The following is a 12,766-nucleotide window of genomic DNA, read 5'->3' as shown; positions in this document are numbered from 1 at the left end:
AGTGTGGTTTTAGTGGGACTACTAAATTGAATACCATTTGTAAACCATGACAAGCAGATATGGTAACATGCAACCAAAATCTGTAAGAACAAACCTTTTCATTTTTTTAGAGGCAAAGTGAGCTTATTCCTAGCCTCATTGAGTAACTTCCTTATTTGTTTAATGACAATCTTATAAATTGTGTTAGATGCCCATTAAAAAGTTTTTTGCAATTCCAATTTAAATGTAGGAGAATAAATAATAATATACACAAACAAACAAACAAACAAATAAATAAATGTTAAAAATAATATAATAATAATAATTATGAATTCCAAATAATAAATCATGAAGACAAGGAAGAAGGAAGGAGGTTATTGTGACTGGAGATGGCTGTGAGTACATGTGGGAGCTGTTCAAGCACGTTGTTACAGCTGACGTCACTAGATGGCAATGTTACATATGTTACATACATAATGCTTTCTATTAAAATGCAGGCAAGTGTTCAGTCTGAAGAAATTCTATATGGTTGCTACTGTTGTTGTGCATTTGTTTTTGAAAAGTGCCCAAGTCTACTTTTTTCCAACTTTAATTTCTGAAATTTGAGAAACTAACATGATTTGTCAGCTCATATTTCTGGAGAAATTCAGGTTTGACTACTTTTTAGGGTTGGTTTCATTCCATACATGTGGAGGGTATGAGGGAAGCACACCCAGGCAAATTTCTGCTTAGCTGGATAAACTGGCTTATGAGAATTCTGCTACCACATTGCAGGGGACCTGTGAGGATGTCAGAAGCGAGGTACTCTTTTGAAAACAACAGCATGACTTATCTCTGTATCTCTCAACCTGTCATTTACCTAGGAATGAGACCAGATTTCTCCCAGCTGGCCAAGGCATTGCCAGAAGCACTATTACTGCACAATCACTCCTACCATTCTCACTGTGGTAAACAGAAAATGAAGTACCTCCAGAGAGTGAATCACACCATTGATGGGCTCTCAAAGTGGCTTTTTAGCTCTTTGGCTATACAAGGATTTTCTGAAGAGACCAATCCTAGCTGAAACATTTCACAGAGGTGCCAAGGGCAATTCTGAGCTATAATAACTACATTTGTGCAGAAGTGTATACATTTAAAATTTTTTTCATATTCAATTCTGATTACCAGACAGGCTTTTTAGGGATAAATAGAATAAAGACTGGGAGATTATGGGGACAAGAAGGAACGCAACACTACAGAAAAAAAAAAAGAGAAGATCAGTGAGAAAACAAAAAGCTGAAGTAGCCTGAAGTCTGTGAATAAATACAAGAAACAAGACAAACCATTGCAGCGAGTCTGGCAATGTTCTGTGTTTGAGCTCTTCCTTTTCTCTAAGTAGTAATGATTATTTCTTTACTTTAGTCGGAATTTTTCAAAAGCCACCAAAAAACAGACAGGAAAAAAAATTAAACATAAAAAGTATATGCATGTAAGCTTATGGGGAAGGAGAGATCACTGAAGCACTAGTGTCAAAGTTACTACATTCTGAATATCAAGAAGGAATAAATAGAAGCAAATACATTCCATAATAGAATAACTGGACTCAACTTCCTCCTAGAGGAATGATGGATGGTTGTGTCTCTTAGCTGAGCTAACTACAAGTCTTGTGCAGCCACTACAAATTCAGGGTCATGCTGGACAGGTGTTGGCACCTTTGAGAACACCTTTTACACGTATTAGACAGCTACAGCTTGCGGATTGGATCTGGGTCCTGTGACAGCAGAAACCAGGCTAGTGCAAATCCTGAGAGAATTTTAAATCCTTAGAGATGAAAAGGCAGAGAATATTGTTATCTAGAATATTGAGCAAAGCAAAAATGACATCTGAATCTCATTCCTTCTTCTTTGACTATGTGGATGAATAACCTTCCGTGATGGGCAATATTCAGATCCCAGGATGTCAGTGGCCTTACACTATCAAACTGTAAGTTATTGTTCATCTTCTTTAAAGAAGTAGATTAGGTATTTCCATAATGGACTGCAAATCAGACATAAGAAAATGCACATTTGGAACAACTTAATATTATACTTAGTTTCTGTAGACCAACACAGTGACTTCAGTAGCACATTATTTTCAAGCTGTGTTTCTGTCATTATAATGAAATGAGGATAGGAAATGAATAGAGATGTTTAAAGGACTGATGTAAGATTGTAGCCTAATGGTATTCAAGTGCTGGTGATATTTGCATCATATCTTAAACCTCATGTGTTTCTATATAATGTCTGAAAAAGAAGCTTTAAAGAATCCACATTTCCAAGTGATGGTAAGACAAGAAACCCATTTTAGTTTTTATCAGATTATGACTAAGTAAAAATGGAGGTAAACAAATTACAAACACTGGAGTTTATGACAGCTTCATAAATAAGTCTAAATTTTTAATCAAATGACTACTGCATTTTGCCTTCATACATGAATTTAAGGTATATGATAGGTTGTACATAAGTAACATTGTAAAAAAAGAGCTCTGCCTATACACAAAATTAATAAGAAAACACTGCAGCATTTCTATTTAATGCCTTAATTTAGTAGGTGCTTGAAATTATTTCAATTGAATTGTGAAAACATGGTTTCATACCTGGAATGATTTAATGGCCTCATGATATAAATTTACCTAGAAGATTCCTAAAAACTACTGAAATTTTTGTTGTGGTTTTGCATTTTAGATTTCCACTTAATGATTGAAATGAGCTTGTTAGAATGTTAAATAAGCAATGAAGTTCAGAATCAGTTGGAACTTCCATTTGTTCTCAGACTGCTGTTGCTCTCTGAAAATCTCACTGTAACAGCTGAAGCTTTAAATTTTTTTTTTTTTCTCCTCTGTCTTACACTTGTAAGTTTTTAGAAAAAAAAAAAATAAAAGAAGAAGATGGTGATGTTTAAAATTTTAAAAGTTAAAACACACAGAGACTAAAAAATGGCAAAGGTTCACTGCAAACATTTCAGTTATTTCAGAAAAACTATGGGTGGTATCTCTGTGTCTGAACACATGGATAAATACCAATACAAAAATTTACTGTATGCATGTTATTCTAAAAATCTGCTTTTTTACAGATTACAATGATCTTTGTGATTCTGAGTAACTGCTTTGGAATGTTAAGAGCAGGAAGCTTGACAGTGGCAGTTGCCTAGCTGAGCATAATACCTCTATTTCTCTGTACCCACAGCTAATTACACTTCAACTGCAAATTGGTACAGGGATATATTATTTTAGCAGCAAATCCTACTTTTCAGGTGTTCCACCTGTCCTCTCAGAGACTTTTAGGCTCCAGCCCTGCTGTACAGTCCCATTGCTTATGTCTGGCTTGCTGCCAAACACAAATAGTTCTGAGTACAAGAGCAGAAACTTCAACTACGGGACTAAATTCTTCTTTGGCTCATGCTGCAAATATGCTTAGTTACATATATTGTCATACCTCTCTTTGTCATGTGAAAGGGGAGATTTCCTCAAACATTTTGTGTTTGATTGCTCTGTCAGTGCCCCAGGAAAGCCAAGGACTAGTCTGTCAACGTCCTGGTATGGAGACTCTCCACTGAGAAATCTGCTGGATCAGAGGGCAGTTTGATTGACTTATTAAGGGACACAAACCAACAGAGTAGGAGATACGCCCTCCTGGCTCTCCACACTTTTATTTGAGTATGTTAGCTGTTGTCAGCAACTGCCAGTGCCCTTGAAGGACTCACACTAATAATTTACAGAGTAAATTATTTTTATTAATAAAACTATTTATTAATAACACTGTGATAGGTTGAGGTTTGAAGATCACTGGTGATAGTATCTCATTGCAAAAACATATTCAAAAGCAATAAACAGACATGCTCTAATCACTAATCATTTATGATACATGGTTATGGGTCCTACCCAGTAGGTGTCCCTATGGTGGAGAAGAGGTTCAGCCTGGTCATCAGTTCCAGAAGTTACAATAAACTGTTTTAACTTTTCCCCATTCTTGACTTTTTTTTTTTACCACGTTTTTAGGTGGATCTTGAGTGGTTCTAGTCATGCACCATATTCAATGAGGGGTAAATGTACCTTGGAGGTGGGTAACTTCGGGATGGAGATGTGTATCCATGTTACATCTGAGGACTTGCAACAGCAAGACATCTCCTATATCCCTTGGTGCAGAGCTGTTACAATTTATATGATGAAAGTTTGTACCTATTTTGACCTTATGCAATGAGCCTTAAGCATGTTTAATATGAAGATTTTTTTCCATTTTTAACTAATGTTTCTCTGCTTTGTTTCTAACCAAAAGTCAAAGGTTGGTATAGATTGACAGATACTTAGGTCTGCTTAGGTTTCCCTATGTGTACTACTGTATAAATAATCAGTAACAGTCTGAGGTAAATCTTTGCATGCCAAGGACTTGTAATTTGAGAGTGAGAAACCTGGTACTATATGCTGAAATGTTTTGTGTTCTTTTGCCTTGTTTGTTTTCTTTTTTGATAATTTAATTATTAAAACAGACAGTAAGCTGATTCTGGGCGATGGGAAAGATTTGCTCAGACAAGTCTTGCTTTTGGAGGAAACTGTTGAGCCCAAATCATCCTTTTCATGGGAAAATTACTGGGGAAAGAAAATTTAATGTTGGTCCCCAAGTACATGTGTGTTAAAGGAGGCCTCGTGGGTTAAGTCAGATTTGAGCAGCTGTAACACCATTATTGTGTGCAATGGGAACTTTAGTGAAACATGGTGTGTTCTTATTATATCCATTGCAATAAACAAAGTGGAAGTTCAGGATCTGAATGTAGTATGCTAAAATTAATCTTTTTACCCTTTTCTTCATCATTTAGAGAATGGACAGCTTGAACTCTGGATACAATGAAATGACATTTGGTCTCTCTACTTGTCATCTATCAACTGCACTGCAGTGATGGAGATGACATTGAGATCTTCTCAGCCTTGGGATCACATTGAAAGAGGTGCATATAATCAACAATGTACTTGAATCAAACTGCATCTATGGGGAAGTAAACAATCTAAATAAAAAAAAGTAGAATAAAAATGTTACAGAGGATGTTAAAAAAGAGATATTTTTCTAGGATAACTGAGAAATTTTATTGAAAATTCAAGTTCAGACATAATGAAAATTTTGTATACTTTTCTGGACAAAGACCACAAACATACTGGGTACTATCTTTTCTTCAGTTTCATGAAGTTCACAGGATGAGCCCAAGGAGATACATTTTATTGATGGTTTCCAGGGCACATTTCAATGTTCCCACAGTGGATGGAAGCTTGTAGTCCTGAAAACAGAAAAGAAAGTGTTCTGTCTTACAAATCAGTGAAAAACTCTGCCCTGCCCCAAGAAACTGGAGGCTATATGGGCAAGCAAGCAAAGGATCAAGTTCTTCAAGTGAATACTTCAGAATTAGAATGCAAAGTTCATTTTATACAGACAACTATAACTAAATATCTTCCTCTTCAGGGTTTCCTGCTTAAAGCCAAGGTGATGTATATTGCTTGTTACTGTTCCTTCAGTATTTAATTTTTATATTTTTGTGTGTAGTAATTTTCAGGAATATGGTCTGTTCTAATCATTGCCATCTGATTTGACATTTCTTACAATGTCAGTTAGATAATATTATTGTGAAACTTGGAATGGAAATGACTTGGATGACTGGAAGCTACATTAAATTCAATTGGAGTTAAATAGGCTATTAATCAACACTTGGTGACTACTCAGCCTGAAGTTCTCCTTAGTGAATAGTTTTGAAAAATGTTATGGTGATACAAATAGAAGAGATTTCACTTTTGAACTAACCTTGATAATATTGGTACGACTGTGTTACTGCTATTATTTTTCCAATATTAGTTCAAGGGTCTTTATAAGCAATTCATCATATAAGGATATTTCATTTATGGTTCTGAGACAGAGTTTGTCTTTTGATTTTTATAAGGGCTACCACTACAGGTTTACTTACCTGTAGTTTATAGAAGAGTGTAGGCTTTTATGGATTGTGTGTTTATATTTTCTAATTTGTCATCTTATGTATCCAGAGACAGCCAATACAGAAAACTGCTGCTAAAGCCTCAGTGAGTTTGAATTTATAAAGATTTACTTCCCGCATGTGGGAACATCTTTACTGAAGTGAGAATGTTTAAAGATTATTTTAAAATAATTTTGTTGTCTTCAGAAGTTTTACTAGCAATCAAGATATTTATTAGATTTGTTTCTCTAACACATTTTCAGTTATATTTTATGATCACACAACAGAATCCTTGAGTGTCTACAGAAGCAATGTGACCCTTTGTTTGTATGGTGTAGCAAAAGTCACTAATTCATGACATAGTCTTGCAACACTTAATTTCTTTCATATTTTATGGATTAAATTAAATTTACATTTCGCTTCTGCAAATAGATAATTTAAAAGTAGAAGCTAATAAAAAACAAAAAAAATTATTGTTGACTATGTCTTCTAAGTGTCTAACATGCAGATTATATTTCACAGGGGTGAGCTCAGCCCTTTCTTGATGTGCAGACAGCTAATGTCTCAGATTAGCCATTCGGATTCTACAACACAAATCTCTTTGGATATTTTAGAAAATGTAGTTCTGAGATTTTAAAAAATGGCAATTTTTTTGTGTACTAATTCCTATAGAATGTCCTCTGTGTTGAGAATTTAATAAAAATGCTCTGCATTAATAGTGAAAGTGACTTCTCTGCTACCTAGTGAGGTGTTCAACTGAGTGACAGGTGGGGTTTAAAATATTTCTTACAAATATAACTATATTAAGGAATATGTATCCAAAGACATTGGAAATCTTACCTACATGAAAACTGATAATAACTAATATTATTCCTTATTATTCTTATTATTGCAAATTCACACATACAAATAAATAAGAATCTCAGATATCTTCACAGTACTTGACATAACATGCTCTTAGACAAGTACTTGCATATTCTAATCTGGGATCTAAGATGAGAGGAAACTTAAAGTGGGAAGAAACTTATGAATGATAAATTCTAAAATTCTGGTTCAGCAAATCTTAGTAAAATGTAGTCAATTTAGAATGCTGGTCTACTTGGTTTTAGTAGAAGATTTGAAAAATCTGTTTTCCCTTTTAAAAAGCTTCTGCTAGGCATATATGTATATATATAATGATCTTTCCCTGAATTTTAGAAAAACTCAAAAGTATTAAACTGTGGCTGTTCTGACTTCTGTAGTAAGATCTCCTAATTATGATAAAAATATGATTGTACTATTGGCTTTTGGACACTAAACTTTCTAAGGAGAAAATTTGTCGTTATATGTCTTCTCAGTGGGGCCTTGGTTCCTCATTTTAAAGCTCTATCTGTAAATGAAATAAAAGTATTAAATAATATATGTTCCTATAATGTCTTTTCACAGCTTCATAAACAAAAACGTGAAATGGTAAAGAAAGTTTATCCATCTTGAAATCCTGTTCAACTAAAACTGTTTTTTTTTTAAATTAAAAGTTCACTACAGTTATCATCTATTTAGCATTTTTTTCTTATTGTCTTCCTTATTGTCTTATTGTGTTATATGTTGAGGAGATTAAAAGTCAACTGGAATCACAGTGTTTTTAAAAGCTGCCTGGTATTTCACATTATTATTTCTATGACCACCACCCCTCCCAGCAAAGAATACAAAGTTGAATGCTCAAAGCCTATTAAATTTATTACCTTCTTACCGAAAACCCATCTTTTAGATTTTTTTTTGCTTGCAGTCTTTTCATTTAGGATATGGAAAATTGTGATTTTCCATCACAAAATGGAAAAATGCAAAAATGTCAAAGTTTTATTAACTGGGAGTGGGATTTAACTTATATATTAGCACCTATAGAAGTGTATGTTTGCTTATAAATGTCTAAATTAAGGATATACGTCTTGTATACTCCTTTTGCTTTGCTCCTAGATGCAATTGGTTTAAATTTGGAGATTGGCTTGCTGGTCAGGTGAAACTGCTGCTGGTTTTGGCATAATGGAGACTTGTAGAAATGAAGGGAATGTTTAGCTAAAAAATTAATATTTGCTAAATTTATGAAACTCAGTGATAAGCAGAAACTGGAAATTTAGAAGTATCTGAATCATAATTTAGTGGTGGATCTTTAAAACCATAACTACTGTCTGGTTTTGATTTTCTTTCTTTTGATTTTGCTCCTACAGAAGACTTCTACTTTTTCAGGAATTATTCCTAGAAAACACATTGAAATTTTATTAAACATGATTCCAAATATTTTAGACCACTGCATGATGCTTTCTTTCAGGAGGTATTTATACTTTTCATCAGATTTTATTTCTCTGTTGCTGTTAGTACATACACTGAAAATGTGACACTGAGAGAACACAAAAATTATTCTAGTTGATCATATCAAGCCCTGTCCAAGCAAAGCTACTATTTGATGCTTTGTTAAAAACAAAGGAAACAAAGAAACAAATCTCCCAAAACCCTGAGGAACAGGTTAAATACTAATAACTCTTTTTTATAAACTTCTATTTTCTGGCAATCAGGAAGTTAAGGATTTCTGAAGACAGATTTTCTTCTCCAGGAATGTGTTAAATATGCTTTTGTGCTTCTATTAGGAGCCTAGCATTAATGCAGAAAAAATATTGCACTCTGTGTCTGTTCTTCTAGAAGGTATCTCAGGATGTGAACTTCAGTCAGACTTGACAAATTAATTGAAAAAATTCCATAGCATTTATTTGCATTCGGTTCTGAAAGGGTTAGATACTCCTGCAAGTTTCTTGGTTTTACTGAAACCAAGGAAATGAAGGTAAGCAGCTTTCAGAATAAAACCATCAGTCTAATTTCATTTGAGTAAAGTGTTTAAAGGCAAACAGCTGTCATTCAATGGTAAAGCACAAAAAGCTAAGAGAAGCACTTAACAAGTAAGGATGTCATATTTTGTGAGATCCAATCTAAGGAGAGATGGCACTCTAAAGATTGCCTAGCGACTCCTCTTTTATTTCTTGCCAAAGCACAAAGCAACAATATTTCTCTGCTTCTCTTTTGTATTTCTGCTTTTTATTAAGATTGTTGTGTTATCAACTTGTAAGCAACACTGAGAAAAGATAAATTGAAGAAAATACATTTGCTAATTAAGGAAATTACTCTGTAGAAGCAGTATGAAAATGATTGTGAAAAGTCATGTGTATGTGTTTTTGTGGATACTAATCTTCATTAAATAATAATTTCCACTTTTCATTTTGTACTAAAAAGGCAATTTATTTATGATATCTAAATGGGAAAATGACATTCACATGAATAAAGTATTTTATTGTTTTTCTCTTTGACTTGCAAGGGAAAATAATGGTAAAAAGATGATTGCCATGAATTGCCAATTTTTATCATAGATGAAACTGGTGATTGCAGGTTGCAAATGCTTTGAGTAAAAAGTAAATAGGATATTGGCTTTTTATCACTGGTTGGGTGACAGGTGCCTTGCATATTGAAAGACAGATGTGCTTTTCTAACTGAAAAATTCCTCCTTTCAGCTCAGCAGCTTGCAATCTTTTATTACTGAAATATGATCATATATGTTTTATTTCAGAACTGTTTTCAACAATTCTCAAGGTCTCCTGAGCAATCTCTGGCTAAGATTATGTAAACCAGTATAATACAACTGGATATCACTATTTCATTGACAGTGAATGACAGTGTTAAATATTATGTGTTAAAATCCCGCATTTTTGTCATTTGTGTCATCTGTATTTGCAACACAGTCTGATCTATCAGTCTGCATGCAGGTAAGCATTCCACTCAATTATTTGTAGGAATAAACATTAATATTATACCAACAATCTGGCACCGTGTCAACCTAGAGTTCGTGAGCAAATATATTCTGTCATGAATGGCAGGTGTAACAGAGAAATTGGTTGTGCTTTACAGTAGAATAACTTTCAGAGTAGAGCAAGAGGGAAAAAAAAAATCTCATCTGAATTCAGTAGATTTCTCATCGTCAAATAAGTCTGAATTATCTTCACATGGGCAGGAGGATTATGGCAATTTCACAAAGGAATAAAATCATAAAGTGGCTTGCGTTAGGGTGACCTCTTGACAGGCCCTGGTAAAATATTCTCTCTTCTCAAAAGCTCCCTTTGTATATTGAAAAGTTGATCTAAGGTCCCCCTGGCACTCTGTCTTCTCTAGGTTCAACAACCTCAAGTCAGCCTTTCTTCCTAGGAGGGTTGCTCCAGCCTTCTGACCATTTTTGTGGCCCTTCTCTGGATCCACTCTAACAGGTCCATTCATGCCTTTCAGGTGCTGTGGATCCCAGAGCTGGATGCTGTACTCCAGGTGAGGTCTTACAAGAGCGGAGTAGAGTGGGGAAATCACACAGCTGGACACAGGTCTGATACAGCTGATTTTCTGTGCTGAAGGTGCCCATTGCCGGCTCACGCCCAAATTTTCTTCCACCAGTATGCCCAAATCCTTCTCCTCGGGGTTGTTCTCAACCTACTCATCACCCAGTTTGTAATGACATTGGGGATTGCCTTGACTCCACTGCAGGACCTTGCACTAGGCCTTATTGAATTTCATGAGGTTCATATGTGCCCACTCCTCAAGGCTGCCAAGGTCCTCCTGGATGACAACCCTTCCATCAAGAATACCAACTACAGCTTTCAGCTTTGTGTCATCTGCAAACTTGCTGACTCAGTCTCATTACCTATGTTGCAGATTAAGATATTCAATTGTATTGATCCCAGTATGGACCCTTGAGCGACACCACTCATTACTGATTTCAGCTTGGACATTGAGCCATTTGGGCACAGCCATCCAGTTGATTCCTTATTCATCTCACAGAGCATGCCTCAAACCCTTATCTCTTCAGTTTAGCAGTTGGGGTGCTGCCAGGCATTGTATAAAAGAATTTGCAGAAATGCAGTGGATGACATCTGTAGTTCTTCCTTTTTCCACTGATGCAGCCACTTTGTTGTAGAAGGCCCCTGGGTTAGTCTGATATGATTTGCCCTTGGCTCTCTAATCACCTCCCTGTCTCTCATGCATTTCAGTGCAAGAAATCTGATGCATGATTTTACCAAGCAAGGAGCTGAGGCTGATGACAGTGTCATGTCCATGGCAGTAAAACATGGATATGCAATTTTTGGTGTCACTAAAATATAAGCTGGTTGGCTTAAACAAACAGTAAGTGGGAGGAAACATGAGTGATTGTTAAAATGCAGGTTTACTTCAAATCTCTTTATAAATGTACTGCCTTTCTAGCTTCAAGGAAAAAAGCCACTGAGACAGAGAATTTAAGTGACTTGAATAGCAGGTACTAATTAATTAGAGAGCTGGTCTTGAACATACGGGTCTTGTCTTTGTTTCTGAGCACGTGAAAAAATATTTTATGGTGCTGCATAAGTAAATGGGGAGCAAAATGCTAAGGACATTGGGATGAATTTGGAAGACAAGATGCAGTCTTTGTCTTACCCTGTTGTTTTGTTGTTACCATATTGCTATACTTCACTTAAGCTACCACTTAATAAATTGAACAGTCACATGGTAGTTTTTTGGTAGGTTGATATCAGGCCAATGCCTTGAGAATATGAAACATCCTAGTTCTCAGGGTATTTTCCTATGAGACAGGTAATATAAAAGATCCTAGAAGTGTTGAAGAATAGGCTCCTCACTTTTATTGCCAAACAAAGCATGGAGAGGTCCACTTTGAGTCACATTTGTGTTTATTAAATATGTTTTAAGTCTGTGGCATCTAAAAGTAACATTTGAACATCTAAAATTATTTGCAATGTATTCTGCCAGCCCTAATAGTTGTGGGTTTTTTTAGATTTGTTTGGTTTATCTCTGCAATTAAGAGTTGATGCTGCTAATACTGCTACTACTTCTAATACTACAATAAGTAAAGTATGATGTTTTGTCCATAGTTTACTAATTGAGAAAAGATTTTGAGGTTCTCAGTTTAAAAATAGCTAGCAACACTTGCCTCCAACTTGTTAGTAGATGTGCCTAAATGCTAGTGATAACATTTTATTTGTCACAGGATTCAGAATCTAAACCTGTCAGGGCTAATCACCATTCAGTCATTAACTATGAATTACTTAGATGTGAAAGAGATTAGCAGAACCAAATCAACATGGACAGCACATGAAAGGGCATCTTATTGATTTCAAACTGCAGGATCAATTATTCACATCTTGCTCTCATGAAAATCAATGATGGGCTTTTTTTTCTGGCTGTAGATGGAAATTGATGTCCATATTGTAACAATTCCATGTTTCTGTAGATTTCCTTTTGTGGATGTCACACTTTTGTTATTGCAGAATTCAGTGTTCCATATTTTTTTATTATACATTAATTATTAATTTTCAGCTCTCAGAAGGGTATAACAAAACTAATTGTGGCATTATAAACTAGATAAAAAAAGGACAGCTATTGCAAGTGTGTCTTCTTTATTACCAGAAAGTTATTGTGAGCCATCTGGGACAGAGTCCAGAATTTCTTATTCTCAATTATAATGAAAATTTATACAGTATGTTACACCTCATACTTATGGTAATCTTTATTATGAGAATAAGGGGGTGAGATTTTAGTGTTAGAGAATACAAAAAACAGTAGTCTAATATCTCTATTAGTGGGTTTAGCTGTTCACACATATAATAGTTTGGTATTCCATAGCCATCAACAGGTGAACTTTGAAAATTTCATGAGATATTGATTTTATTTCTTTGACAAAAGATGTAATGAGAGCACAGCATGTCACAAGAGGAATCTGTCCTTGTGGCAGTGATTGCAACAAGAATAGAAATCTAAATTTGCAGTC

General features: G+C 35.0%; 1 long non-coding RNA gene across 1 annotated transcript; it reads left to right on the top strand.

Annotated features, from left to right (window-relative positions):
- The first annotated feature begins 760 nt into the window (after nt 1–760).
- On the top strand, nt 761–12,372 carry LOC147653480 (uncharacterized). The gene is made up of 4 exons (XR_015286243.1): nt 761–1,941; nt 4,810–5,465; nt 9,536–9,731; nt 10,246–12,372. It is a non-coding gene; the product is annotated as an uncharacterized LOC147653480 (long non-coding RNA).
- The last annotated feature ends 394 nt before the right edge of the window (nt 12,373–12,766 follow it).

This window comes from Cyanistes caeruleus, chromosome 4 (genome assembly GCF_971803275.1).
Source record: "Cyanistes caeruleus chromosome 4, bCyaCae1.hap1.1, whole genome shotgun sequence".
Taxonomy (NCBI): Eukaryota; Metazoa; Chordata; class Aves; order Passeriformes; family Paridae; genus Cyanistes; species Cyanistes caeruleus.
The sequence above is the reverse complement of the archived record's forward strand: the minus strand, read 5'-3'. Positions and strand labels throughout refer to the sequence as shown.